Genomic DNA, 17,894 nt, shown 5'->3' with positions numbered 1-17,894 from the left:
CTTACTAGACTATAAAATTCATATTTCAGACCTTGAGTTTTTCTTTTCTGTGATGCCTTTCATAGTAAATGGGCACTTCATGAGTTACTGTGGACCATTTGATGTGCAACAGCCAAAGTAAGGAGTAATAAGATTCCTAACTCAGTGCCAGGCTTGGGTACCTTAGGTACTGTATTACCCAGTGCATTTAGCAAAAAATAGCTAAAATTTGTACCCTCTGCTAATGAGGTCAGGGACCTGGGGACAAAGAAAATGGAAAGGGCTTAGATTCTGGTTGACTTCTTTGCCTTCATTTTCACAGAAGAATTGTACTCTCAAGCTGGCTGGTCAAAGCCTTTTGAGAGAAACATTGGGAATGAAACACTCCCTAGAGCAGCAGGACAAAGGGATAGAGTACCCAAGCAAGTTGGACCTACAGGAACAAATAAGGTGCTGGCAGAGCTCACCAAGGTTGATGAGACTCCTGCTACTTAAAAGATTGCATGCAATGAAGGGAGGTTTCTGATGGCTGGTCAAAAGCAAACATCTCATCCTCTTCAAGACAGGCTAAGAGGGTGAGCAAAGACACTACAAGATTTTACAAGTTTTAACACTGGTTTCTTTTCAGTTTATATACTATCTGATAGAACTAAATAGGTTTCCAAATAGCTGTACTCCTGCTACTTAAGAGGCAGGTGTGTGTGTGAGAATTAATACACATGCATTCTGTTTTGCTCAAACACAAACTCAAGTAAACTAAACCTTGTGTGGTCTTCTGGAAATGTACTCATTCTAAGCAAGACAAGGAGTTTTGTTTTCTGGGTTGCATTCCTAGCACACCTCTACTCTTCTTTTGGGAGCAGGGGAGATAGAAGGGCTGCTGCTGAGCAGCAGCTGTCACCAGAAAGGTCTATGTGTAATATTGTGGTAGAGGATTAAGTGCCACTGAAGTACCTCTCTTCTGAAGACTTTCTGTTAACTGTTGAAATAATTTATAGCCATGGTATTCAGCCTAATGTATAAATCCATTTTCCCCTTTCCACTCATCCATATTGACTGTGATGTCTGGTGACTTAAGAGCTGTCTATATTTCTTGATGTTAGTATTCTGAGGAAGTCTGGCCTTAGAGACAGGCTGGACAGTGCTGGAGTAAAAGTCTATCTGTACTGACTTGCTACTCACTAACATGATCCCTAGTCCTACCATTTTGTTAAGAAAAACAAAGTTAGCTGTATGAATAGCTCCTTAATACTGTCATGGTTTGACACTGGCACAATGCCAGTGCCCCCATGAAAATGCAGCCTCTCAATTGAATGCTGTAAAATGTGATCAAGAACAGAGCAAAAGCAGGCCCAAGTTTAATAACAAGGGCTAAGAAAACTTTAGTAAGCTACTACTACTATACTACTATAAAAGAAAAAAGAAAGGAAAAAAAACCCACAAAATTCAAAATTAAAACCTTTCAAAACATTCCTCCTCCCACCACCCAACTCCAACAAATCACAGCGAGACACAACCTGGACCCCAGTCAGGTTTCCACCCTCCAGACAATTGATACTCAGTCCACTGAGGGGGAGAGGAGTCTCCTGTGCCACAAACCCCCCAAGAAACACAGCTGCCACATCCTGTGCTTCCATGTCACACATGGCACCACCCGGAGAAAAAGTTTGCCATGGTGACCCTCTCCTTTCCATGCTCAGTGCTCTCACCACCAATGCATGGATGGACAGGCTGCTTTTAGGATTTTTTTTCCTTTCAAGGATGCTCTGCCAAGAGGGAAAAAACAACAGTTCTGTTTTTTTTTCATTTTTGGTACCGCAGTCCCCCCATTTCCCCCTGGGGTTGAGGGTCCAAGAACAGAGATCTTCTTCTTTTCTTCTTCTCTGATGACAGGGGCACCACCACAAACCTCCCTAACTTTTCTCTGTTCGCTCCACTTCTGTCTTTTCCCAGCTGAAGCAGGTCTCTTTGGCTCACTGGCATCCTCCTAAAATACAGTCTCTCTTGGAGGAAAAAATCGGTTCAGTCTGTGGCTACCAAGAAAAAGTCCAGCCAAAAGCCACTCCATCATCTCCCCCCCACCTTATTTCCCTCACAATCTCAGGTCCAAGCCTTCATTCCTCAAGGAAGGGTTAAAAGTCCCAACTCCCAAGGATGGCTGCTGCCCAGATTCTCCAACTCCCACGGGCAGCTGGGTACCTTGCGGTCCCCCTGCTCTTCTCCTTCCCCGCGGTGTACTGCTGACAAACTGCCGCTGTCTCTTTGTCTCTCTCTTGAGAGAGAGACTCTGGGGGGGAACGGAGACATCCCAGATTTTCTCCACCCTTCCATCTGCAGGGGGCCAGTCCCTCCATCCTTCGGCCTACCTCAAGCTGGGCCATATGGGTCCCCTCCCCCACCCAACCACGGGCCGGGCAGGGGAGAGGTTGCACTGCACGGTGACCGGAACCAAAGAGAGCTAGTTCTCCTGGGAATTCTGCTTTTAACTCCTTTGTGTTCTCAAAGGCGTGTCCACCTTCAATTGGTCAATATCCAAATTCATCTCTTCCTTCTGAGAAATTTTTTTTTCCGTGTCAAACCACGACATACTTATCTTCTTTTCCCATAAAAAAATCTCTTTTCTTCCTCAGAGACAGAGTTGTTATGGCCAACTCCCAAAATACTGGCTGCAGAAAATACATCTGAGAACAATTTTTCTCTGCTTGTGAGAAAGTTATTTCAATAAATACATTTAATGAAAACTCAAATCAGAACAAGTACTATCTTTCCCACAGAAAAACTAGCCTTGATTGGGGATCACACACTTTTCTTAAATTGACTTTGAAGACTACAGCTATGCAGACATGCTAATGCTGCATAGACATCATAAAAAGTTATTTTTAAAAGATACAAAAAGTATGATATTGTTTCTTACATAACCTTTTTTCTGGCTTTGAATTACTGCCTACAAGAAATTCAGAAGTTTTATTACATTCTGATGAGCAGAAATTACAGAAACACCCATGTAAAATGTAGTAATGTACTTTGGAAAGACAGACAACTAATGCCTTCTCATGCTTATGCATCGTTGTGACTAAGAAAAACCCTTCTCCACTTGGAGACTTTTTAAGTTGTATTCAACCTTGATATTTGGCAGTGTAATTTGGAAAGATGTGTTAGTTATGTACCACTGCGCAGATAAAATCTTGGCAAGAGATGAAACACAGAAAAAAATCACATCCATACAGGTTGTAGCTGCCTGAAATTTACCTGGGGTTGTGGTCCAGATGTCTATGGCAGTGATACTGTCCTCTGACATGAAAAAGCTTGTCTTGCATTAATTGATATTGGCTGGTACAAACTGCAGGTGTGGATCTGCTTTCTAGACACCCCCATATATATTTATTTAGTTCTGAATAGCTTCAACTATTAATGAATTCTAAAACCCATGTTACAGACACTTAATGAGAACTGATTTTTGTATTTTTCTTCTTGATAGAATTTCTAACCTGATCAGCTTTATCCTGGGATACATTAAATTGCAGTACAACTTCCTCTGGAGTATGTCTGACCACTAAAAAAAAACCAAACCCCACAAGATATGAATATAACCAAACCAGGCTCTGAAATCTAAATTGATTTTACAGTTTACTGTCCAACTGCCAGTGCATAGAAACTTTGACACAAAGTAATTACAGTAGTTTAAACATTTTAAGACTCTAGTCTGCTGGCTGATTTTGTCAGAACTTGGGGTATACTGTTCCTCACACATGTTTCTGGAGGAAAAAAGAAAGCAAGTATGTGTATTTGGTTCCACTCCTGAAACACTGATACAAAAAGTGTAGTATTTCAGTCAAAGCTTACATCCTAACATGAGTGCAAAATATATGTAAACTCTCTAATTTTATGTCAGGGCAGTGAGAAATAGATAAACTGCATAGGGCCCAAATCAGATAAAATGTATGTTATAGCATTTATCTATAGTTAAATAATCACTTATATTGTCCTGAGGCAAACTTAACCTGACTGAAGGCAACTGTAGTTGTACATATGTCTGGAAAAGGGAAAAGATATAAGGAAATCTGATGTGTGGAAATATGTGTTAAATTACCGTTAGATTCTGCAGTCCCGAGAGCTTTTTTTCCTAGTGTGCAAACCAATTTCTATTCGTCAAAGTCCACATAAACAGTTTGCTGGTTATGAGACCTTGTTACAGCCTGTCTGTGCTCCCAAACATCGATCACTTCGACAGCTTTTAAGAAGCTATTGTGATAAGTAAGAAACACTGAACAAACATATGAACACCCAGTACCTTCCTTTCTGATTATTGGGGTGGCTCAGGCAGTGCTGGAGTGCACAGCAATAAGAACAAGGGGGACTGATACTCAGTGATATAGGAAATGTCTACTCCAATGCATACCTCCTATTCAAGTTTGCAATCCATCATGCTTTAGTACAACTTAGCTTTTTTCAACATTTTGTGTATTGGCATATTCACATTTTCTAAAATTTGGGAAATTGTGCTTTAGTCAGTTTTTAGACCACAGGGATTCACCAGCTATGAAAGCTTATCTTCATTTATCTAACTTTTTATTGAACAGAACTTATAAATTTATTTTAATTTAAATTGTCACTAGTATTAGAATCAACTCATCATTTAAATTTGAATTAAATATTTAAACTTTCTCAAGCTGACCAATTTAATTTTTGCCTTAGGGACTGGGGGTTAAGCGATGTTTTGGAACCTAAAATGGAGAAAAAACTGAACTGAGCTCATGTAAAATAAGCTGAAGTTTTAACTTAAGACTTGACTTTTGTATTTAAAATAGCAGTTTTAGTAGAAATGGCTACAGGTTTCTAATAATCCTTTTAGGGATTGCAGAAAGACGTGATTAGCATATGAAAGATTGGCAGATTAGGATCTTTTGAATTACAACTATGTTAGTGTGATTAGTTTTTATTTTGCAAAGCATTATGCATATATATATAGCAGTCTTTCCTTTTATTCCTCATTGTGTGATTTAATATTTAGATATATAATTCTGAAGTTATATAATAACTCTATTTTTGTGTAGAAGCAACACATCACAAAGTGGAAAATTATGGACCAAAATAGGAAAACCAAAATAGCAATTTTTTCCTTTTTAACAACCAATTTAACTCTTTTTACTTTCAGGAATTTCAATAAAATCTTGCATCATTAAATTTGTTATGATCCTCTTCTTCAAATTTGGAGGCAAAAACTTTTTTACTTCCATTAGAGTTTGTATGAAAAGCTTTCAATTAAATTAATTTCAGTCATCCAGGAGCTTTGTTTGTCATATTGAACCATTTGATATTTACTTTTTCTTGATTATTCATTATTTATTATCATTATTTCTTATTATTTATTATTTCTTGATAAGTCTCAAATATTCAGACTTGAATGTCTAAATATTTGAGACCTGGAGCTCTCATACTGAGTATGTGATGGGGTTGTGAAATGTCCTTGAGTATGTTTTCTTTTGGTAGGGAAGATGGGTTCCTTGAGGCTAGAGGTTATTAAGATTTTGTGATCTCCTGGAAAAGTATTGAAAAACCTCTAATAAACTCCAAACAATTATAAAATGAAAAGTGTTTTATAGAGAAAAATTAAATTATTCAATTTTTACCAGTGATCATTCTTTATAATTTCCTCCTGTATATTTTAATGCACATGATAAGCACAAGACCCTTAACTGTCCTGTTGTGTCTTGAATGTGGTGGTAAATCAGAGACATTGAAAGATATTCCATGAGAAAGCTTAAATAGTACTTAACAAAACCCTTCCTTACTGAGGTTTAGGAGGGGCATGTGTGTGTGTTTTTATTATTAATAACTCTGCAGTATCTCTATCTTTGCTTTAATTTCTCTGGAACCAGGGTAGCTCCTGGTAGTTCTGTGGATTTTATTGTCACTTTTGAGAGAAAACCTGGGATAAAATAGCCTTGCTGCATAGTTCTTTTCAAGGAGATAATTTGGTTTGTCACCAAACCAAAGTGAAAAATTACAGTCTCAACACCATGAGGATGATGATTTTCTGTCCCAGAACTGGACATATGCATCTGCCAATAAATGCTATTGAACAGTAAAATGAAGGTAAAAATATTTTATTTAATTTGAGAAATAGTAACAATTCTTCTTCTGGTGTGTTCACATTATCCAAGACATAATTTTAAGGTGCTCTATGCTAGCATGCAACATTACCACAGGATTCTAACAAACCACCAAAGATATTAATTGCTCAGTTTCAGAAAGATGGCTTAAATAAGGTAGCTATAGCAGCTTCCTTGCTCTGCAAAATTTCAGCTGTGATTCTTATACTCCTCTGTTTATTCCCAGGTCTAAAACCTCTTCCAGTGCTCCTGGAAACCCTGTATACTCTCCTATGGTGCAGTGGGATCTCTTCTTAAGCATTGTGTATCTCTTCTGGGAAAGGCACTTGTTTCTCCCATGAGACCTATTGTTCAGGAGCAGCCAGCCAGAATTCCCTGGACCACAGTTATTAACATTTTCACCTTCATCTGCTATTCATAGAAATCTTTGGAAAGACTCTTGACTACCTCATGTAAATTAATGGCATATGGATTGTGTAATTTGGTAATTTGACAACAGTGCACAGCATTGAGATTTGTAATCCTGTCAGAACTGTAGAGGATCATACATTGAAAAGATGCATCTTTTGGGTTTTTTTGGTTTGGTTTTTTTTTTTTTTTTTCAAAAATTAAGAAACTGGAACTTGTCAGATATTAAGCTTGCCTTAAATAAATAAAGATAATATATTGATTATAGACTAAGAAGATGATTAGAAGATATAGTAAAAGCTAATCCACTTTCTCTCATAGATGAAATCTGTGACACAGTTTATGACACTTTCACATTTGGAAAAAAAATGAATGCAACTCTTTAACTCAGCTTCAAAAAAACAAGTCTGTATGGCCACTTGCACTTCCTTAAGATGCTACAGACCTCTTTTTTGGTCCCTGGCATATTTCATAGATAAAGTCTCTCTTGAAACATTGTGTAACTGTAATTTAACCTCTGTGATGCATATGTTGATTTTCAACAGTGAAAGAAGACTCTCTGCAATTACATTTTCCACAGATAAAACATTAAAACTATCCTGCAAGTTGTTTTCTACCTATTCAATAATTATCTGGCTATATTAAGATGTTGGTGTTAGAAAAAGTCCTTATAAATCAGACATCCAGACTATAATAGAAACATCCTTGTATTGGACGTTTCTACTATAGTCTGTGAACTGGTTAGTGAATTTAAAAATCCGCACTACTGGGCAACTGATGAGACTTATCAAAAATCCCTTTTTAAACTCTTTGTGATCATGGTCTCTACCCAGGTGCTATAACAATTCTGTTCAAAGGTGTTATTTTTTAAGCCTTTATTCCCACGAGGTGTCATGTAGTTGCTGAAGGACTGTTTTCAAGTTTAATCCCTCACCATAGAAAGCATTGCCATTCTTATATCTGGTATTCAGAACAGATTAGACAGTCTGCTTTTCAAAAATCTTCCAAAAAAGAGGGAAATGACCAAGGATAGAATTTGCAGGATTAAGGGAAAATATAAGGAAAACCTGAAAAGGATTAACAGACTTTATTATATATTAACATTGGGTCATTTCATGTGTTCACTTGTTGTTGGGTTGTGTTTTTACGTTTTCCCCCTTAATGGTTGTTTCTGTCCCCCCTTTTATGTAGAATGGTCCTTCCCTCCTCCTCCTCCTTCCTCTCCGCCTGTCAATCCTCCCTCCCTCCACCCACTCCCTGTGAAATCCTGCTGAGTCATTCCCCTGACCCCACCCCGGAGCCCATCTGTCACTCGGAGGCCGCTCCCTTCCACCTAGAAAGTTCCATCCGGGGCCTCGAGTGATAGGCTGGTCTCCGGGATCCCCTCCTCCCCCCTCTCTCCATTGGATACTTTCCCGTATGTCACCCCGATTGCCACACCCAGTTATTGTTCCATTGGTTCACTGTTATCCCCACCCTACACTGTGCTCGGGGCCTTTTGGAGGCATCTCCCCCTAAGTTGAGATAACTCTTCAAAGCATGCCAATAAACTTGGACAATAGATCTCTCCAGAAGGACAACTCCGTGTTTTCTGTCATAGTTGCAACATGTCTCCTCGGGCCTGGTCAATCCAAACCCAGAAGCCACCGTCCCTGTCATCCGTGGCCTATAAGTGTTGGGCAAGCCAGACTGAGGGACAGGCACCGGAACAACTTGTGTTTGCAAGTGTAAATAAAAATGGTAGGGTGTTCATTTATTCAGGTTTGTAGATTTTTAAAGGAATGAAATGTAATCAGCATTTTACAGTACAGCATTACAAAGACTTTGAATTAATGTTCAGTACACACAGAATACATCTGGAGACTTTGTAAGCCTCATCCAAAGTAATTTTGAGTAGTTACAGAGAAAATAAAACTTTCCAAAAGTTTTTATATTGGCTTTGTTTAGAAAATGAAATTACCAAGAAATGGTAAGAGAATGTGGTGCAGTGGGATATGTAATTTACATTTATACTTTTTTCTAGAAGCATTTACCAAAAAAGGTTGCTAACAAAAAAGCAGCTAAAATTTTGATTGTCTCAAGTGGTTTTCAAATAAAATACAGATTACAAACTTGAAGTTGCCCACTTGTTAAGGTAAATACAATATTAAATAATTGAAGATTAATGTCCCCACAGTCTTTTGATAACTTGTTCTTTTAACTAGGCAAGACAGTATTTGTTTTCTTTTTCTACTTTCACTTAAAGATTTTTTCACAAGAACAGGATAAAGTGGAATTACTTATGGGGTAGTTAAAAATCAAGATAATTACAGTTTAGAGAAAGCAAAAATGTATTAATGTGATTCATGCAGTAGTATTACTTGCTTTGTCAGAAAATATAGTGCTTCCATTAGAATTAATAATATCACTGACATGAATGACAGTGATAGCAGACAGTAGAATAAATATTGGGTGCTAGACATTAGTTTCGACTTACTCTCTTCTGGTTGCTTTCCTTGGTGCGCTCTGGTGATTCAGGACAGACACCAATAATTGTAGCACCAAAGCTGGAAAGGGGGAAACTCTTACTGCTCTTAGAAGTATCTGGCTGAGCTGGAGTTCAGTTTCTCTAATTTTACTATTCCTATCCAAACTAATTTCCAATATTAAAGAGTTTTTAATTTTTTTTTCTATCCTGAGATCACATTTAGAAATACACTTTCTCTCTTTAATCTTTAGAGTATTTACAACTTTTGTGCGTCAGTATTTTTATTTGTAAAGGTTTTAATATTAATGCCAGAGGAAAACAATTATTTGGTTCTTTCTTGCCTTGAGTAGTCTTTTGTTCACTTTAAGAAAAATTTATTTTCCTCCTCTGTCTGTAATAGAACAGCACTGAACTTTCTTTTTTTGCCCATTGAAGATAAAAATTCACCTAATAGATTTTTCTCTTCCTTTGGACCATGTCTCTCTATGGACTTTCAATGTTGATTTTTTATGAATAAAAACGAATTCCTTCAGCTTTCTATGATCCTGTGTGTTTTTACATTCTTTCTTTCATACAAACTACTTCTATATAGGGCCAAAAAAACCCAACAAAAAAGAGGTGGCAATAATCTCTAGGTAAAAAGATCAATACAAACTATACATGTAATTTTCATATCCTTTTGACTAAGAATCTATTCAGACATGACCTTGACTCTCAGCAGCAAAAAATTTTGGACAAAACCATACCCGCCCTCTGCTGCTTTGTGTTCTGGATCCATTATGGCTGTACTTGCTTGAAGTCTCAATAAAAAATTATCATTATAAGGAACTCTTGGGGTTGAATCTGAGATAAATCTACTCTTGCTTTGAATTCCAGAAATTCTTCATGTAGTATGTTAGCCAAGACAGCAGCTGTTGCATTACCTCCTTTATATTAAGTATAACTTTCGGTTTCCAAAAAATTTCCTGTAATACCAAGGAAAGAAAAGCTATTAAAATATAAACTGTCTTGTATTTTGAACATTATATTTCAGTAATTCATTATGCCTTCAAAGTATGGAAGGAGAAATATTACTCCTGTTCCATTTTTATTTTTAGTTTACAAGACAACAGGTTATTAAAAATCACAAATTAAATCCTTAGTTTTTTGAAAATCAAATAACTGCACATAGAAAATATTTACAATAATAAGCTTCTTGAGTCGATACAAAAATTTTGTCTGAAATGCAAAGGTCTACTTTTCTCACATTAAAACACATTTCATTACTATCATCCTGACACAACAAATGACAGCTTCTATTCAGAGATCTAAAGCTGACTGACCAAATCAGCTGTCTGAACAATCCTATTCACAGCAAAATCATTCCATTACTGCACATGACAACTCTTCAAACAATCAGTCATTATGAGCCCAAACAATCCATATGTGGAGGTGATGGACAGCATAAAAGCGCAATTATATGAAATAAATGGAAATATAATAATAGCTTTTGAAACAAAATGACAATTTTTAGTTGAACATATTTGTTTGAAAAAGTTTTTCTACATTCTTGAGGGACTTGCACAAAAAGGAACAAGCAGTAGAGAAGCTACATTAACTAGTGGATTAAGGTCACAAATAGATATATGCTTTAAGCCTTCTCAATCAAGTGAATCTAATAAATAGATATATAAATGACGTCTTGTAGCTGAGAGAATGCACATATTAATAGGGTACCTCTCCTGTCAATTTTTGTTCAATAGAACTGACAATTAAACAATTTCTGCTTTGTAAATTTCATAAAGAACTTGCTGCAGACAACTGCTAATGGAAATTACATATGAATATATGAAACTTGAATGACAACAGATACTTCTTTATAATAGTTCTTGACATTTTTTCATCCCTAATTTCTCTTGCCTGGTACTAAGGCTATGTTTATATTTCTGAACTGATTTTGTAAATTAATGCTTCATATGCAAATCAAAATCTGATATATTTTTCTTCCATTTTAGTGAGAGTAATATCTCAACTGCAGAGTAACTTATTTTATCATGTTTAGGAATGCACTTGTTACATATCAGATGTAGGAAGCAACGTTTACAGTACAGAGTAAAAACAAGATTTTAAAAAAGTATATATTTCTTCTTCTTCTTCTTCTTCTTCTTCTTCTTCTTCTGCTGCTGCTGCTGCTGCTGCTGCTGCTGCTGCTGCTGCTGTTGCTGCTGCTGTTGCTGCTACTTCTTCTTCTATGTCTTCTTCTTCTCCATACTAAATTCTCTTACATCATTTGCTGAATCCCCTCCTAAACTATGTATAAAAATATTAGCAACTCAAAGTTCATTGTTTTCTCTGACAAGTCATCCTGGTTCAAGCAGTATCCAGTAAGGGGAATGACCAGGACCCAGAGGTTATTTTATGCCACCGTACATAATTTTCAGGGGACAGGGAAATGTTGCATTCCCTTCTGGGTTGAGTATCATGGAAGAGGGAACAGTCGTAGAATTTCCATGGAGGAAGGAACAGTCAGGGAATTTCTGAGGAGGGGAACCATGACATGTAAATCATTAATCTCTTTTCTTGTACACTGTGTCATTACTGTCGTTGCTGTTACTGTTAATTTTCTTAACTCGTTGCTCTTTCCAGTAAATTGTTATCTCAGTCCATTATATTTCCCTTTTGTGAGTCCCATCCTCCCTCCCAGCCCACCATTGGGGGAAGGGGATGGGAGAATGGAGAATGAGCAAATGGTGCATGGTTTTGAGTGTTTCAGAGGGAATGCTAAATTGGGGACTACCATTCCTAAATCATGACACAAGTGGAAACACTTAAGAACACTCAGATTTCATCTTTTTTGCCTAACAGACCAATTTCTCCCCAAAACAAGTCCAATAAGGTCAGTTCAGTACTGCTTTTCTGAAATGCTTTCATTCTCACAGAAGAGGACAAGCATTGACATTACCATGGTCAGGGGTGATGAACAATTTTCCATCAAAACTGTCTTTCTAAGGTCTTTAAAAAAATGAACTGTTCATGTGAGACAGAATAACAGCGCATGCACACACATAAATAAAAAAAATTCAAAATAACATTTTTTTTTGTGTTTGAAAGTCAGTTTCTCGTTGAACTTTCAGACTTAATTGCATCAAAAAAGTATTTGCCTTACATGCTTGAGAAAGCTTATCCAAATCGAGTGTGTAAATAAAAGGGATATACCGAACATGTCAAAGTAAGATATGAATAAATGACCATCATGTCCCATCCCATTACAAGACAAGAATATCTTACATTGAAACAACTCTGGAGAAAGTATGCGAGCACAGGCAGCTGTTATTAAATAAGTAATTCACTGTAGGGGTTTTTTTTACAGTTTCTGTAGTCTTGTGCATGTTAAATGCTAAAGGTGTTAAAATGCATTAGCCCCAGTGTAGACACATATTCAGAATTAAGATGTCCCTAATTTAATTAATTCACTTTGAAGTCTTAAGTAGACTACATTGAATTAAAGGCATTGAAAATCTGAATACAAGGATCAATGCATGGTTTTAATTAATTTAATTAATCCACTTTAAAAGTTACTTCAGATTAACTTTCTTAAGTGTTTCTGCATTGACAAATTCAATAGGTCTTGAGTCTTTAGATGGAAGCTTATGATTAATTAGGAAATTATCTGTTCGTTCCTTTGCAACCTAAAGAGCTCATGGCATAAGATGTAGCTGTTCTGAAACCAATGCAAAACATAGAGAATAAAAGCACAGAACTTTTTAGACTCTGGAACTTCATTTTCTCTAAAGCTTTTCCAATCATTGAAAAGTGGGCAGTAAATTTATTTGACAATTAAAAACTAATCTATCAGTAGTTAGAATGTTGCAAGTCATTCAAATACTTTATTATATCATCTTTTAAAATGGGCTGTGTTTCACGTGAATAAAAGGCAATATATGATCTTTTTCATAATTATTTTCTTTTGAGCAAATTAGATTGTTTCTTAGTTCAGGGTGACAATGAATATTTTAATAATTAAATATAGTGTCAATATAAACATAAAGTGGTCTTTTATATTATTTTTTTTCAAGTACACAAGGACTTATTGTAACATTTCACATGACTAAACTGGAATAAAATTTGTGTTACTGAATTAGTGTCACATGATGTCCTGGGTTGTAAAATAAGCTTGTATTCTATTTGCCATCTGTTGAAGGCAAACCTGTCGGACAGGTTTTGTTATCTCTCTCAGAGACAATGGTTTGCCCCGTAAAGGCAATGGTTTGTTTATACACTATTGACTGACTCCCTGCCGGGCTGGTAAGTGAGGGGGGTCCCGCCCAGAGGGGGAAGCCAAGCACTCTATTATGGTATAAAGGGGTAGCTTTTAGGGAGAGAAGCAGCTCGCTTTTTCTCTCTTCGCGGGATTCCCGGAGAAGCAGCTCTCTTCGGCGGCACTCGCAGCGAAGCAGCCGGCGCGCGCTGAGCCGACGGCGGCGGAGCTCAGAGGCAACCCCGGCGCAGAGGAAGACCGGCCCCACTGCCACCAGATCTTCAGAGGAAAACTATACCCTTCTAAAGATCACCACTGCAGCTACAATTCATCAGCCACTGCAAGGGAAGCAATTGTCCCAGCAGAACTGATACTGGCACCCCTCAGGTTCTGGACTTTTTTTTTCTTTCACTGGTTTTGTTTGTACCGATTGCATTTGCCTTTTTAAATTGTTGTCTAGTCTTCTCCTAGTAAAGAATTGTTACTCCCACTCCCATATCTTTGCCTGAGAGCCTTTTATTTTAAAGATCCTGGTAATTCAGAGGGAGGGGGGTTTGCCGTTCTCCATTGCACAGGAGGCTTTGCCTTCTTTCACAGACTCCTGTCTTGTCAAACCAAGACACATGAGTAGCAGAAGAATCCAGGATGATGTTTCTTTTCAGGCTTTTGTTCCACCACAATTTAAAGGAAACATATTTTACCCTTATTTGTATATATTTGAAAGGCCTCATAATTTAGGTGACAGAGATGAACCTTGAGTCAAACTATATATAAAACCCGTATTGTTAGCATCTGTTTCCCTTATGCCAAAGTAAGTCTCCAAAGCAATGTTTTAATGGAATTCAGAGAGATGTTAATCAGTTTTTCTTGTAGGATCTCCTTTTCTGTTGTTTACATAATCATAAAGTTATCAAATCTTGACCTTAAATAGTGATCCTGAAAACATCTAAAAGAATGTTCTTAAACAAAGAACATTTTCCATTGGTTGGCTTTATAGCATGGAGGCAGCACCTGTTGGAAAATGTCATTTCCAGAGAGATAATAGGCATCACTGTTAAAAGAGATAGCTAGGTCAAATTCATGCTCTGTACATGTATTATTCTTCATTATTATTAATGGCCAGGTTGAAATATAAATGAAATATAAAATATGCTTAATATGCTTACTAAATTTGAAGTTGAAACAAACCTGGAGAAAGCTGCAGGTGTGGAGGAGAAGATTAGAATTCAAAGCCATCTGGATAGTTTGGGAAATGGCCTGAAAAACTGGATGAATGTACAAAGTACTTTACACAGCAATAATTAATAGCACATATACAGAAATGGGAGCAACAGCTTGAGCAATCGTTATTTGAAAAAACATCAGAAAATTAAGATGTCACAAGGAGGTGAATAGATGCCAGCTATATTGAAAGAGGCACAAAGATTGTATTATGAAAAAAATAACAAAAAGATACTTGACAAGAAATTTGAAATAAAACTCCAATGAAAAAGAGATGTATGTAGAGCCCTTCTACAGACACTGCCTGCCTTCAGAAAAGCCTAGAAGGTCTCACCTTTGCAGATCTCTCATCCTGACCTGAGTCTGCATCAGGGCCATACATAGCAGAGCAACATTTACTGTTGAGTACAATGGCTTTTGGCCTGCACTGGATTGGTAAGGCTTTCCTGATAACACTACTGAAAATACGGGGGACATTGAACAAGAAGAGATTTGAATATTACTTGGAAAATGTCCAAAGACCTCACTAAAATGTATCAGGGCTTGAGAGCACATCAAGAAAAATTAAATTTGTTACAAGAAAAAAACTACTACAGAGGGGATGAAACAGTCTCCAAGCATGAAATAAGCTGATGCAAAAGGGAAGGAAAAGGTCTATCTTACCTATCTGCCTTAACTAGATACATGATATAATGGACTTCTGTTGCAACAAAACAAAGTCAAGTAAAATACTAGGAAAAAAATATTAGTGAAACACGGAAGATGCCTGGTGACAGGGCAGTCACATGTCCATTGCTAGTCATCCTAAGAAAAGGATAGGAAAGCATCTGCAAGTATGGATAATGCCTCATACAGTATGGGGGAGGGAGTAATGCTGTCTCACTGGAATGGGAGAAAAGAGTAATGCAGTCCACTTGCAATTTTCCATGTAATTTACTGGAATTTGCTGACATTTCCTCTGAAGCATACAGCAAAATGTTTATGTTATTAAGTTTTTAAAAAGAATATTTGTTTCATTCAAGAGTGGTATGCAGAATTTTCATAATTTTTAATTTTTTTTTTCATTTCTGTATATTATAGATACTTGGAAGATACTCTTCACGTTTTTTTCTTTTATATCCAGTGAAAATATTGATGTAACATAAAAGGGTTTTTTCAACAGAGCCTTGCATTATAAAGACAAAGTTTTTTCCAGGGTCTTTTTTAAAATTTTTAGATTAATTCAACAGAAAGACATAAACTTGTAAATGAAAGCACAACATTAAGAGACCTGTTTCAGGAGTAAGGATGTTTTCCATTTTTCTTACTTTTTCTTCCATTTCTCATTTAGATAATTTAGATAACACATTATCAGCTTTATTTACAAAATCCTGAAGCCATTGAAATAATTTTTCATTTCCAAAGTATCAGTGTTTGGAATGATTTAGTTATGGATTAAGTATTTGAAGATATATTACTGTCATTTTCTTGTGTTTGGATTGCCTTGTTTGACTCTGTCGTCTTTTAAATTAATGTATAAAAGTAACAGAAACCTCTTTTATACAAATGCCCATTTTGTTCAAATAATTAAAATGCTTATAAATCAAGATTATATTGTATTGAGAAATTGGGTTTTATGAATAGACAGATAAATGATTTAAAATACTTCTGCCTGAATTAACTTTATTTCATAAGTCATAATTTGAAAAATCATTTTCTTTTATTAAAAAATATTATTATAGAGGAAATAAAAAACATGTAGAAAATTAACAAATGCAGTTATAGATCACCTGAAATGAGTATAGTTTCCTGAAAAGTATAAAACACTGAAGTTGTGTCTGGGAGCTCTGAAGAGATTAACTTCTATTTCCTTGGATTTAAACCACAAGGTGCTTATTACATAGGAACCCCTAATGACATGATGGAACATTATTTCTTTTGAAATTTCTCTTGTAATTTGAGATTACATTGTCATCTATTGAAAAGGTATTGTCGTGGTTTGACACGGAAAGATAATTTTTTCCGGAAGGAAGAGGTCAATTTAGATATTGACCAATTGAAAGTAGACACGCCTCTGAGAACACAGAGGGGTTGCAAGCAGAATTCCCAGGGGAACTCGCTCTCTTTGGTTCCGGTCAGCGTGCAGTGCAGACCTTCCCCCGCCCAGCCACGAGCTGGGTGGGGGAGGGGAAGCCCCCATGGCCTGAGAAAGGTAGGCCGAAAGCCCCAAGGGTGGTGAAAGGACTGGAACCGGGCTGGCCCCTGCAGATGGAAGGGTGGAAGAAATCTGGGATGTCTCCATTTCCCCCCCCAGAGTTCCTCTCCCGAGAGGGAGAGAGAAAGCTGCAAGGAAGGAGGAGCGGGGGGAGCTGCTGCAAGGTGCCCAGTTGTGTGGGAGTTGCTGGATGTCCGGGCATCAAGCCATCCTGGGAGTTCGGACTTTTAACCCTTCCTTGAGAAATGAAAGCTTTGTGAATTTTCCTTTCCCCTCCTCGGTTTGAAAGAGAGGAAGAGGGACACCTTGGACCCTGGGATGGGATGTTAAAAGGAAGAATTCTAAATGAGAGAGAGACAAGGAGTAGCTTTTAGCTGGACTTTTCCGTGTTGGCCACAACCTGAACCAAATCTTCTCCGTCAAGAGGGACTGTGTTTTGGGAGGATGCCAGTGAGTCAAGAGACCTGCTTCAGCTGAGAAAAAGACAAAAGTGGAGTGAACAGAGAAAAGGTTAGGGGGTTTGTGGTGGCGCCCCCTTGCCCTGGAAAGGAAAAGAGAAGAGAAGAAGATCTCTGTTCTTGAGCCCTCGGCCCCAGGGGAAAATGGGGGGGGACTGTGGTCCTAAACAATGAAAAACTGAACTGTTGTTTTCTCCCCTCTTGGCAGGGCATCCTTGAAAGGAAAAATCCTAAAGGCAGTGACCATCCATGCATTGGTGGTGAGAGCACTGTGCATGGAAAGGAGAAGGGTCACCATGGCAAACTTTTTCTCTGGGCGGTGCCATGTGTGACATGGAAACACAGGATATGGAGCTGTGTTTCTTGGGGGGTCTGTGGCACAGGAGAGACTCTGTTCCCTCGATGGACTGAGTATCGGTTGCTTGGAGGGTGGAAACCTGATTGGGGTCCAGATTGTGTCTCACTGTGGTTTGTTGGAGTTGGGTGGTGGGGGGAGGAATGTTTTGCAAGGTTTTCATTTGGATCTTTGTTTTTTTTTTTTCCCTTCTTTAGTTTTCTCTTTTCTTTTGTAGTGGTAGTTTAATAAAGTTTTTTTTCCTGTTATCAAGCTTGGGCCTGCTTTGCTCTATTCTAGATTCCACTTCACAGCATTCAAGGTAGGGATCACATTTTCATGGGGGCACTGGCATTGTGCCAGTGTCAAACCATGACAGGTATATTGGATCTGAAGATTAGAAACACACAATTATAAGGCACTCCTCCAGAATACTTATACGTTCAGTTTAGCGTTAATGCAGATAAGTTTGAATACCAATCT

At 37.5% G+C, this 17,894-nt stretch overlaps 1 long non-coding RNA gene across 1 annotated transcript; it reads left to right on the top strand.

Moving 5' to 3' along the window:
• Positions 1-12,408: 12,408 nt before the first annotated feature.
• Positions 12,409-17,680, top strand: LOC144248040 (uncharacterized). Its single transcript, XR_014952775.1, has 2 exons — positions 12,409-16,616; positions 17,286-17,680. It is a non-coding gene; the product is annotated as an uncharacterized LOC144248040 (long non-coding RNA).
• The last annotated feature ends 214 nt before the right edge of the window (positions 17,681-17,894 follow it).

Source organism: Lonchura striata, chromosome 2, assembly GCF_050655825.1.
Source record: "Lonchura striata isolate lonStrDom1 chromosome 2, ASM5065582v1, whole genome shotgun sequence".
NCBI lineage: Eukaryota > Metazoa > Chordata > Aves > Passeriformes > Estrildidae > Lonchura > Lonchura striata.
This window is presented reverse-complemented; position numbering and strand designations above follow the sequence as displayed.